Source organism: Chelonia mydas, chromosome 24, assembly GCF_015237465.2.
Source record: "Chelonia mydas isolate rCheMyd1 chromosome 24, rCheMyd1.pri.v2, whole genome shotgun sequence".
Classification (NCBI taxonomy): Eukaryota; Metazoa; Chordata; order Testudines; family Cheloniidae; genus Chelonia; species Chelonia mydas.
In genome coordinates this window covers 11,275,373-11,281,615 of record NC_051264.2, presented here as the reverse complement: position 1 = coordinate 11,281,615, position 6,243 = coordinate 11,275,373, and the positions used below count along the sequence as shown (strand labels likewise).

Sequence of the window (6,243 nt, the reverse complement as noted above, 5' to 3'; positions counted from 1 at the left end):
GCACCTTAGGCACTGACTCCATGGGTGCTCCAGCCCTGGAGCACCCAAGGGGAAAATTTGGTGGGTGCAGAGCACCCACTGGCAGCTCCCCGCCCCACCCCCGGCCCCAGCTCACCTCCGCTCTGCCTCCGCCTCTTCCCCTGAACGTGCCGCCCCGCTCTGCTTCTCTGTTCTCCCGGCTTCCCGAGAATCAGCTGTTCGCGCGGGAAGCCAGGGCGGTCTGAGAAGCAGGCGGTGGCTTCGCACTCAGGCCCAGGGAGGCAGAGCAGAGGTGAGCTCGGGCGGGGGGAGGGGCGAGGAGGGCCGCCCGCGCCGCAGCAGATAACCCGGGGGAGGGGGGGTGCACAGGGGAACCGCTCCTCGCCCCAGCTCACCTCCGCCACCCTCAGCCTGAGTGGGAAGCCGCGGCCTGCTTCTCAGCCCTCCCCGGCTTCCCACTGAACAGCTGATTCCCTGGAAGCCGGGGCAGGGGGTGGAGAAGCAGAGTGGGGCGGTGCGTTCAGGGGCGGAGGTGGAGCGGAGGTGAGCTGGGGCGGGGCGTGGGGCGGGGAGCTGCCGATGGGGGCTCTGCACCCACCAATTTTCCCTGTGGGTGCTCCAGCCCCGGAGCACCCATGGAGTCGGCACCTAAGGCGGCACTTTTGATGTGATCAGTGGGGGGAGCAGCCGCTCCCCCTGCTCCCCCCCCAGCTATGCTCCCCCGCCCCTAGGAGCCAGAGGGACCTGCCGGATGCTTCCTGGGAGCTGCCCCAGGTAAGCACTGCGGGGACTCCCCACCTCGCCCCCCGGCAGGCGCCTCTGGCTCTTAGGGGTGGGGTGGGTACCCACTACAGTGGCCCACGAGACCCTCCTGCCCGGTTCTGGGGGCAGTCAGGGGACAGGGGAGGGGGGTGGATGGGGAGGGTCCCAGGGTGGGCAACGACTCCCTCGTGGGGTGAGGAGGAAACCCGTTGTTAAAATTTTGGCAGCTCATCACCGGCTGTGCCCACAAGAAACACCTGTCCCCACCTGAGAAACGCTGAACTAGGCGATCACAAACTTCATTGCGTCTGTCGGCCAAGCTCATTGCCTGCACCAGGTGCGCCTTGCATCCCTCCACCCCTTTCCAGGCTCCCTGGGGACTGCTCTGTCATCCGCTCTATTTCAGGGACCCCCTGCAACTTCCCCATCTCCCCCATATCAGGCCTCTGCGCCCCCATCCGTGCCATGGCTCCCCCATTGCCCTGCTTTCCAGTGGCTCTTGTGGCTCTCCTTTTTCTCCCGCATCCACAGTAGCTTTCTTACTCTGCCCCTGCTGGGAAGGGAGGGGCCTACGGCTGCCCCTGCTGGGAAGGGAGGGGCCTACGGCCTCTAGCTCTCACTCCCCCATGGCACAGGCTTTGGGGAGAGAGCACCCTGGGAGGGAGGGAGGAATGAAACCTCCATTGCTCTCTCCTCCCACTGTCTCTCCCCCCACCCTGCTCTCCCGGCCGCTGGCTGAGCCTCTGCCCCACGGCTGTCAGGGGGAGCTCAGCAGGGAGAACAGGGAGCAGCAGTTTAAGGCTCTTCCAGTTTTCACCAAAATTACTCAAGTTCTGCCTGTTGATGCCTAAAACATTTACCAGAATGGTGGACTGGATCGGATGGGGTGTGGCTGTCCCGGATCCCCAGCGTCTGGGCCACGCCCTAGCTGTCAAACAGTCCCTTGGAGGAGTCTGTCAGAGTGCCAGCCCCTCATGTGGCCTCACTGTTCCTTAAGGGCAGACCCCGTAGTCTCAGCGTCTCTGAGATTGAACCTTCGGGCTCCAGCCTGATCCAGCTCCTGGAAACCTTCAGCAAGAGGGAGACTGAGCCCAGGCTGCTGTTAGACCCTGGGTGGGGGCAGCGGGGACATGGCACCACCTTGAGGAGTTTAACGAGTGTGGTGTCATCTTGGGCAGAGGAGCAGATGGTTTCTTGTTCGTCGGGTTTTACTTGCTCTTGGCCTTGTGACTCAGTTTTCTTGGGCAGCAACATGGCCTGGATGTTGGGCAGGACACACCCTTGAGCGATGGTAACTTTCCCCAGGAGCTTGTTAAGCTCCTCGTCGTTACAAATGGAGAGCTCCAGGTGTTGGGAGATGATCCTGGTTTTCTTGTTATCCAGCGCCGCGTTGCCAGCCAGCTCCAGAATTTCAGCGGTCAGATACTCCAGCACCATGGCCATATAGACCGGGGTGCCAGCCCCACCTGCTCTGTGTAATTGCCTTTGCTGAGCAGCCGGTGCACACGGCCCACCGGGAACTGCAGCCCAGCCCGCGAGGAGCGAGACTTCGCTTTAGCCCGCACCTGACCTCCCTGCTTTCCTTGGCCCGACATGATTGATGTTCGCTTCAAACGGCGTTCACGCTAACAAAAGTAAAATAGAAATAAGGAGCAGATGGTGCCGTCACCGCCCCTGGTGAAGCCAGGCATTGTTCCCACTGGGTGCGCCCAGCCCAGCTCCTGCCGGATAGGGTCCCCATCTCAAAAGCGCCAACCTCACCTGTGGTCTTCCCCTCTCTGCCTGGAGCGGGTCCCCCAGGGCAGGCTGGTGAGGGGCATTGGCAGAAGGTGAGGTGGGAGAAGTTTGATCTGCAATCAGTTCCATTCACTGGCAGTGCGTCTGTCCACAGGGCTGGTCCAGTCAAGCACCTCCCCCTTCCGCCGCCTCTCCCTAGACTGCTGTCCCAGGTCCTTTGAGCCTGCAGAGTCCAAACTGTGCTCAGACACTGCGGTCCCTGGATACAGGCTCGGGGCGCATAGCCTCTATTGAGCACCCCATCCTGAGAGCTCTGACCATGCAGCCCCCTGCCCAGCCCCTGGAACAGTGGTTCCCAAACTTTTGAGGGTCACACTCCCCCTGTCCCCATGGTCATTCCCCACCCCCCCAGCCCCGCGCGAGCCAGTGCCAGACAGGTGTAAGGGGGCTGAGTCTAGGGCTCCAGCTGGAGGTGGATCTGGGTCTGAAGCCACAGCCAGGGGCTGAGGCTGGGGACGGGGTCAGGTGCAGGGTTGGGGGCTGGGTTGGTGGCTGGGGCGGGGCTGGAGCAGAGCTGGGGGGGGGAAGAGCTGGGTGGTGCTTCCTCCTGCCCCCCGTGGGGGCTTGCCTTGGCTGCTGTGCCTCCCAAAGATTCTTCCGTGCCCCCCTAGGGAGACACGTCCCAGTTTGGGGACTTCTGCCCTAGAACCTGTGCTGACCCCTCAGGTTGCCCCAGAGCTTAAACGCACCCTCTCCCAGGATCCCACTGAAGGTGTGAGCCTGCTGGGTGCCAGTTGACCTCTCTTGGGGGGCCTGCGAGCAGGGGGAGCCCATAACACACATGCACTCGGCACAGGACTTGAACACAGCACTGCTCCTTACTTATCAGCACGCAAAATATACCATTCTCTACCAAACTCCTAAACCTGGCTTGCATGTCCCCTCGGCTCTCCAGAGGGTGCTCTGGGCTGGGCTCAGGGTCGTCTGGGCTCCTCCTTCTGCTGCAGGGCATGGCTTGGATTCTGAAACATGGATCAGCCTCTCCTCCAGCTCACCCCTTAGGACTGGCCCATCCCATTCCCCTCTGCTGTCCAAACTCCCTGAGTGTGCCTCTCCGATCTCCCCCAGGAGTCCATTTATAACCCCCAGCTTAGTCACCCCTCTTTGTCCTGCTTGGGGATAAGAGGGAAGATCCTTTCATGGATTGAGAACTGGTTAAAAGATAGGGAACAAAGGGTAGGAATAAATGGTAAATTTTCAGAATGGAGAGGGGTAACAAGTGGTGTTCCCCAAGGGTCAGTCCTAGGACCAATCCTATTCAACTTATTCATAAATGATCTGGAGAAAGGGGTAAACAGTGAGGTGGCAAAGTTTGCAGATGATACTAAATTGCTCAAGATAGTTAAGACCAAAGCAGACTGTGAAGAACTTCAAAAAGATCTCACAAAACTGGGTCACTGGGCAACAAAATGGCAAATGAAATTTAATGTGGATAAATGTAAAGTAATGCACATTGGAAAAAATAACCCCAACTATACATACAATATGATGAGGGCTAATTTAGCTATAACTAATCAGGAAAAAGATCTTGGAGTCATCGTGGATAGTTCTCTGAAGACGTCCACGCAGTGTGCAGCAGCAGTCAAAAAAGCAAACAGGATGTTAGGAATCATTAAAAAGGGAATAGAGATTAAGATGGAGAATATCTTATTGCCCTTATATAAATCCATGGTACACCCACATCTTGAATACTGCATACAGATGTGGTCCCATCATCTCAAAAAAAATATACTGGCATTAGAAAAGTTTCAGAAAAGGGCAACTAAAATGATTAGGAGTTTGGAACGGGTCTCATATGAGGAGAGATTAAAGAGGTTAAGACTTTTCAGCTTGGAAAAGAGGAGACTAAGGGGGGATATGATAGAGATCTATAAAATCATGAGTGGTGTGGAGAAAGTGAATAAGGAAAAGTTATTTACTTGTTCTCATAATGTAAGAACTAGGGGCCACCAAATGAAATTAATGGGCAGCAGGTTTAAAACAAATAAAAGGAAGTTCTTCTTCACACAGCGCACAGTCAACCTGTGGAATTCCTTGCCTGAGGAGGTTGTGAAGGCTAGGACTATAACAGGGTTTAAAAGCGAACTGGATAAATTCATGGAAGTTAAGTCCATTAATGACTATTAGCCAGGATGGGTAAGGAATGGTGTCCCTAGCCTCTGTTTGTCAGAGGGTGGAGTTGGATGGCAGAGAGAAATCACTTGATCATTACCTGTTAGGTTCACTCCCTCTGGAGAATCTGGCATTGGCCACTGTCAGTAGACAGGATACTGGGCTGGATGGACCTTTGGTCTGACCCAGTATGGCCATTCTTATGCTCTTATGTTATGTTTTTATGGGAATTTCCACTCCCCAAAACCCCAGCAGCTTAGCTTGGCGAGACTGATTTTCCCAATGCGGGCACCCTCCTTAGCATAATTATTGTGTGGTCAGAGCACAGTCCTTAAGAGTTAAGCGTTCCCCGTTGCCCTTAGGCTGGTGTGGATCCTGTCCACAATGGTGAATATTAGGGCTGTCAAGCAATTAAAAAAATTAATCGCAATTAATCGCATGATTAATTGCACCGTTAATAATAGAATACCATTTCTTTAAATATTTTTGTATGTTTTCTACATTTTCAAATATATTGTTTTCAATTACAACACGGAATACAAAGTGTATAGTGCTCACTTTATATTTATTTTTTATTACAAATATTTGCACTGTAAAAAACAAAAGAAATAGTATTTTTCAATTCACCTAACACAAGTACTGTAGTGCAATCTCTTTGTCATGAAAGTTGAACTTACAAATGTAGAATTATGTACAAAAACTAACTGCACTCAAAAATAAAACAATGTAAAACTTTAGAGCCTACAAATCCACTCAGTCCTACTTCTTGTTCAGCCAATCGCTCAGACAAACAAGTTCATTTACATTTGCAGGAGATAATGCTGCCCTCTTCTTGTTTATAATGTTACCTGAAATTGAGAATAGGAGTTCGCGTGGCACTGTTGTACCCGGTGTCGCAAGATATTTACGTGCCAGATGCCCTAAAGATACATATGTCCCTTCATGCTTCAACCACCATTCCAAAGGACATGCGCCCATACTGATGACGGGTTCTGGTCGATAATGATCCAAAGCAGTGCAGACCTACGCATGTTCATTTTTATCATCTGAGTCAGACGCCACCAGCAGAAGGTTGATTTTCTTTTTTGGTGGTTCGGGTTCTGTAGTTTCCATACCTGGGTGTTTCTCTTTTAAGACTTCTGAAAGCATGCTCCATACCTCATCCCTCTCAGATTTTGGAAGGCACTTCAGATTCTTAAACCTTGGGTCGAGTGCTGTATATATCCTTTGAAATCCCACATTGGTACGTTCTTTGCGTTTTGTCAAATCTGCAGTGAAAGTGTTATTAAAATGAACAACGTGCTGGGTCATCATCCGAGACTGCTATAACATGAAATATATGGCAGAATGCAGGTAAAACAGAGCAGGAGACACACTATTCTCCCCCAAGGAGTTCAGTCACAAATTTAATTAATGTATTATTTTTTTAACGAGCATCATCAGCATGGAAGCATTTCCTCTGGAATGGTGGCCAAAGCATGAAGGGGCATACAAATATTTAGCATATCTGGCATGTAAATACCTTGCAATGCTGGCTACAAAAGTGCCATGCGAACACCTGTTCTCACTTTCAGGTGACATTGTAAATAAGAA

General features: G+C 52.8%; 1 pseudogene; it reads right to left on the bottom strand.

The window, feature by feature from the left end:
• Nucleotides 1–1,949: 1,949 nt before the first annotated feature.
• On the bottom strand, nt 1,950–2,385 carry LOC102947324 (annotated as a pseudogene).
• Between the last annotated feature and the right edge of the window lie 3,858 nt (nt 2,386–6,243).